Here is a 6,288-nt window from a genome sequence, read left to right as displayed (position 1 = left end):
CTGCCACATCCCAGGGAAATCCCTCAGTCCCAGGCAAACCGAAAATGCTGTACCTTGTATAGAAACTCCAACCCATTAGCAGTCACTCCTTGTCCTCCCTGCCCCCAGCTGCTGGCAACCATTTATCCACTTTCTGTCTGTACGGATTTGCACACTCTGGATAGTTCATATAAATGGAATCCCACAATATGTGGCCTTTTGTTTCTGGCTTATTTCACTTAGCATGTTTTTAAGGTTCATACATGAAGTAGCAGGTGCACATACTTCATTTCTCTTTATGGCTAAATAACACTCCCTTATATGGCTTTACCACATTCATCTGTTGATGGACATTTGGGTCATTTCCACTTTTGGGCTATTGTAAATAATAGCTCCTGTGAACATCTGTATGCAGGTTTTTGTGTGGACATATGTCTTTAGTTTTCTTGGGTATACACCTAAGAGTGGGATTGCTGGGTCATATGGTAACTCTATGTTTAACATTTTGAAGAACTGCCAGACTTTATTAAATAAAGTGTGTGTATCATTTTATGTTTGTACCAGCATAAATATGAAGGTTCTAATTCCTCCATAGCCTCACTAGCACCTGCTATTATCTACCTTTTGATTCTAGCCATCCTGGTAGGTGTGAAGTAGTATCTCATTGTGGTTTTGATTTGCATTTCCCTGATGATTAATAATGTCGAACATCTTTTCATGTGCTTATTGGCCATTTGTGTATCTTTTTAGAGAAATGTGTGTTCAGATCCTTTGCTCATCTAAAAGCTGGGTTATTTATCTTTTTATTACTGAATTGTAAGAGTTCTTACATATTCTAGATATAAGCCCCTCGTCAGTTACATGATTTACAAATATTTTCTTCCATTGAGTTTTCTTTTCATTTTCTGGAAGATGTCCTTGAAGCATAATAGTTTTTAATTTTGATCAAGTCCTATTTATCTATTTTTCTTTTGTTGCTTGTGCTGTTGGTGTTATAGCTAAGAAACCATTGCCTAATCCAAGATCATGAAGATTTAAGCCTATGCATTCTTTTAAGAGTTTTATAATTTAGCTCTCACATTTATTTAGGTCTTTGCTCCATTTTGATGAAGTTTTGTATGTGGCATGAAGTAGGAGTTCAATTTCATTCTTTTGCATGTGGCTATCCAGTTGTTTCACCACCATTTTTGAAGAAACTTCCTTCTCCACTGAATGGTCTTGGCACCCTTTTAGAAAACAAGTTGACCTTAGATGTATAAATTTCTGTCAGGACTCTCACTTCTATTCCATTGACCTATGTATCTATCCTTACACCAGTACCATACTGTCTGGACTACTATAGATTTGTAGTAAGTTGTCAAATAGAGGAATGTTTGTGCCTTCAAGGAGCTGTCAGTCTGAGACAGAAAGAGACAAGAAGTCAGAGAGACATAACAATCTATGATGGTCATCTCACAGGGTGAAATGGAGGCAAAGTGGAGGGGGTTCAGAAATGGTTTTGCCGTGAATGTGACCCTTAAAATGTGACTGTGAGCAACCTGGACATTACACCAGGAAATAACAATTCTTCCTTTTTAAGATGGTTGGGTTATTCTGGATACCTTGAATTTCCATATGATTTTTTTTTTTAGTTTTTCTCATTACTGTTGGGTTTATTTTATTTTTTAATTATTTAATTTTTAATTGACAAAGAAAAATAGTATATATTTATCATGTACAACTTGTCTGAAATACGTACATTACAAAATGGCTCAGTTGAGCTAATTAACAAATCCATATGATTTTCAAGATCAGTTTGTCGATTGCTGCAAAAAAAAAAATCCAGGTGGGATTTTGATAAGGACTGCATTGAAACTATAGATCACTCTAGAGAGTATTCCCATCCGAACAATATTAAGTCTTTCAATCCATGGACATGGGATGTCTTTTCATCTGTTTATTGATTTCTTTCAGCAGTGTTTTGTAATTTGAGTGTACTAGTCTTATACTTCTTATGTTAAACTTATTCCCAAGTATGTTACTCTTTTTGATACTATTACAAATGGAAATGGAATTTTTAGATTAATTTCATTTTCAGATTGTTTACTGCCAGCATATAGAAATACAATAGATTTTTGTATATTGATTTTACATCCTTGCTGAACTTGTTTATTAGTTCTAGTAAGTTTTAGTGGATACTTCATAACTTTATATATATAAGACCTATGTCTGCCAATAGGTAACATATAGTTTATTTCTTCCTTTCAAATCTAGATGCTTTTTATTTTCTTTCCTAATTAATTCGTCAGTTAGTTGAATGTTGAGTAGAAGTGATGAGCACAGATACTCTTATCTTGTTCCTGATTTTAGGAAAAAAGCATTTGTCTTCCACCATTATATATGATATTACCTATGAGTTTTCTTTTTGTAGATGCCCTTTATCAGGCTTAAGAAGTTCCCTTCTAGTCCTGGTTAGTTGAGTGTTTTTGTCATGAAAGTATGTTCAATTTTGTCAAATGCTTTTCCTGTGTCTACTGAGATGACCATGTGGCTTTTTTCCTTTTTTCTATTCATGTGGTATATTACATGATTTATTTTCATATATTGCCAACCTTGTATTCCTGGGATAAATCCCACTTGGTCAGGGTGTGTAATTCTTCTATTTCACTGGTATTTTGTTAAAGGTTTTTGACTACATTTATAAGGGACATTGATCTGGCATTTTCTTTTATTGAGTTGTCTCTGGTGTCAGGGATAATATTGGCATCATAGAATGAGTTGGGAAATGTTCCCTCCTCTTCTATTTTCTGAAAGAGTTTGTGAAAAAATTGGTATTCATTCTTTTTCAAATATTTGATAGAATTCACCGAGTGAAGCCATCTGAATCTGGGGCTTTCTTTGTGAGTAGTTACTTGTTTGCTAATTCAATCTCTTTACTTGCTGTAATTCTCTACATAGCATTCATCTTGAATGCTTACACAATACTGTGTCAGGTACAGTGCTAGTTCTTAAATTTCTTTTGGGAGGTTTGGACACTAAGAAGAGGGAAAGGGGCTAGATGCATTCATTCATGCGGGTGTTCTTTCAAAACACTTATTGAGTACCCCTGGCTGTGTTCTGTGCTCAGCCCTGAAACTACTAAGACAAACACGGCAGCCACAGGACGAAGGAGTGAACAAGCTGATTTCAGATCAGAGTCTGGGTGGCCACCTGCTGAGTGTGAGAGGAGATCCAGCAGTGCTCATTGGTGTTGGAGTCATTCTTAGCTCCAAACAAACGGTGATGCCTCAGAGTCCTCTGGCACTTTGTAGGTTATAAAGTGCTTTCACTTATAAAATCTCATCACAGTTGATCCTTAGAGGCAATTCAGCAAAGTTCATTATCCCTCTTTGCAAAAGATGAGAAAACCAATGTTCAGAGGTCAGTATGAATTCAAACTTTTAGGAAATGCTTCTCCCTTACTAGCCCCATGTAAGGCCGTAGGAGATAAAGATATGACAAGGTTCTTGCCTTCAAGGAGCTGTCAGTCTGAGACAGAAAGAGACAAGAAGTCAGAGAGACATAACAATCTATGATGGTCATCTCACAGGGTGAAATGGAGGCAAAGTGGAGGGGGTTCAGAAATGGTTTTGCTGTGAATGTGACCCTTAAAATGTGGCTGTGAGCAACCTGGACATTACACCAGGAAATAACAAAAGTCATTCAGAACTGGGAAGACCATATGTCCTAGTTTCCCCAGGATAATACGTTTGCTTCTGTTGTCACAGTTTAAGTATCAGTAGCACCCTTTTTTCCTCTCAAAATACATGTTTGATATATGCATGCTTTCAAAGTATTTACCTAAAAAATTGTTGTAATTATGAAGGAAAAAAATAGTAACTTTACAGTAGAGAAATCTGGCAGATGCTTAATCCAGTAACAAAGATTAACATCTTCACGGATAGTACCAATGAACATCATGTGCCTCCTGTTAAGATGTGCTGAGAGCTTTCCGCGCTACCCACAGAGGGGCCATACGGCATTGTTCTGGATTCCAGTCGTAACTTAAAAGGAAACTTTCACAATGTCCGGAGCCCTTGATGTCCTACAGATGAAGGAGGAGGATGTCCTTAAGTTCCTTGCAGCAGGAACCCAATTAGGTGGCACTAATCTTGACTTCCAGATGGAACAGTACATCTATAAAAGGAAGTGATGGCATCTACATCCTAAATCTGAAGAGGACCTGGGAGAAGCTTCTGCTGGCAGCTCATGCCGTTGTTGCCATTGAAAACCCTGCTGATGCCCGTGTCATATCCTCCAGGAATACTGGCCAGAGGGCCGTGCTGAAGTTTGCTGCTGCCACTGGAACCACTCCAAATGCTGGCCGCTTCACCCCTGGAACCGTCACCAACCAGATCCAGGCAGCTTTCTGGGAGCCACGGCTTCTTGTGGTTACTGATCCCAGGGCTGACCAGCAGCCTCTCATGGAGGCATCTTATGTTAACCTACCTACCATTGCTCTGTAACACAGATTCTCCTCTGTGCTATGTGGACATTGCCATCCCATGCAACAACAAGGGAGCTCACTCAGCGGGTTTGATGTGGTGGATGCTGGCTCGGGAAGTTCTGCGCGTGCGTGGCACCATTTCCCGTGAACACCCGCAGGAGGTCATGCCTGATCTCTGCTTCTACAGAGATCCTGAAGAGATTGAAAAAGAAGAGCAGGCTTCTGCTGAAAAGGCAGTGACCAAGGAGGAATTTCAGGGTGAATGGACTGCTCCAGCTCCTGAGTTCACTGCTACTCACCCTGAGGTTGCAGACTGGTCTGAAGGTATGCAGGTGCCCTCTGTGCCTATCCAGCAGTCACAGGAGACTGGTTTACAGCTCCCACTGCTCAGGCCACTGAATGGGTAGGAGCAACCACTGAATGGTCTTAAGCTGTTCTTGCACAGGCTCTTAAGCAACATGGAAATAAGATTGATGGAAAATAAACATCAGTTTCTAAAAAAAAAAAAAAAGAAAGAAAGAAATTGTGCTGAGAAGGGCCGGGAACGGTGGCTCACGTCCATAATCCTAGCACGCTGGGAGGCCAAGGCAGGCAGATCACGTGAGGTCGGGAGTTCAAGACCAGCCTGGCTAACATGGTAAAACCCCATCTTTATTAAAAATACAAAAGTAGGCCAGGCGCGGTGGCTCACGCTTGTAATCCCAGCACTTTGGGAGGCCGAGGCGGGCGGATCACAAGGTCAGGAGATCGAGACCATGGTGAAACCCCGTCTCTACTAAAAATACAAAAAATTAGCCAGGCGTGGTGGCGGGCGCCTGTAGTCCCAGCTACTCGGAGAGGCTGAGGCAGGAGAATGGCGTGAACCCGGGAGGTGGAGCTTGCAGTGAGCCGAGATCGTGCCACTGCACTCCAGCCTGGGTGACAGATCGAGACTCCGTCTCAAAAAAAAAAAAAAAAAAATACAAAATTAGCTGGCGGTGGTGGCGTGTGCCTGTAATCCCAGCTACTCAGGAGGTTGAAGCAGGAGAATTGCTTGAACCCGGGAAGTGGAGTTTGCAGTGAGCCAGGATCGTGCCACTGCACTCTAGCCTGGGCAACAGAGTGAGACTCTGTCTCAAAAAAAAAAAAAAAAAAAAAAAAGTGCCAAGAGGGACACAACAGCACTTTTGTGATATTGTTGCCAGAAATATATAAACTGAATCTAATCACTAAGAAGTATCAGACAAACCCCAACTAAGGGACATTCCACACAACAATTGAACCACAAAACATATCAAGGTCATGAGAGACAAGAAGGACTAAGGAACCATTCTAGATTAAAGGACACTAAAGAGAAACAACAACTAAATGCAACACATGGTACAAGATTATATCCTGAATGGAAAAAAAGTACATCAGCAGGCCGTGTGAAATCTGAACACTGTAGATTAGATAACGGCACTGCTATCAATGCAGAATGTCCTTAGGTTTAGGAAATACACATAGAAGTATTTAGGGTTTTTTCAAAGTCCCACAGTTTGGATGATAAATGGTGATGGTGTGGTCTCCCTTTCCAGAACCCAGTGAGAACCTAGCCCTCTCCACTCCCAGGCTGTGGACCTGTCACCATCATCCACCTCACATGGCCACTCAACTCCTCACCACTGAGAGGGCATTCAGATGAGCCAGGGGCTGGTATGCCCTGGGACACACAGGACCCCTTGTCAGCACCATGCCAACCTGTCCACCCAAAATGTGTCTCTGTTCCTCCGGCACCTTAATTCCCTGATAAGGTCTCAGCCAAGTGAAACCACCACTTAGCTTTTCCCGATAGTCAGAAGTAAGAGTCTCAAACAAAAGAAAAA

At 41.0% G+C, this 6,288-nt stretch overlaps 1 pseudogene; it reads left to right on the top strand.

Moving 5' to 3' along the window:
- Window positions 1-4,021: 4,021 nt before the first annotated feature.
- LOC100580665 lies at window positions 4,022-4,874 on the top strand (annotated as a pseudogene).
- Window positions 4,875-6,288: the final 1,414 nt, after the last annotated feature.

Source organism: Nomascus leucogenys, chromosome 4 (genome assembly GCF_006542625.1).
Source record: "Nomascus leucogenys isolate Asia chromosome 4, Asia_NLE_v1, whole genome shotgun sequence".
Taxonomy (NCBI): Eukaryota; Metazoa; Chordata; class Mammalia; order Primates; family Hylobatidae; genus Nomascus; species Nomascus leucogenys.
Note: the sequence above shows the minus strand (reverse complement) of the source record. Positions and strands in the feature narration are given on the sequence as shown.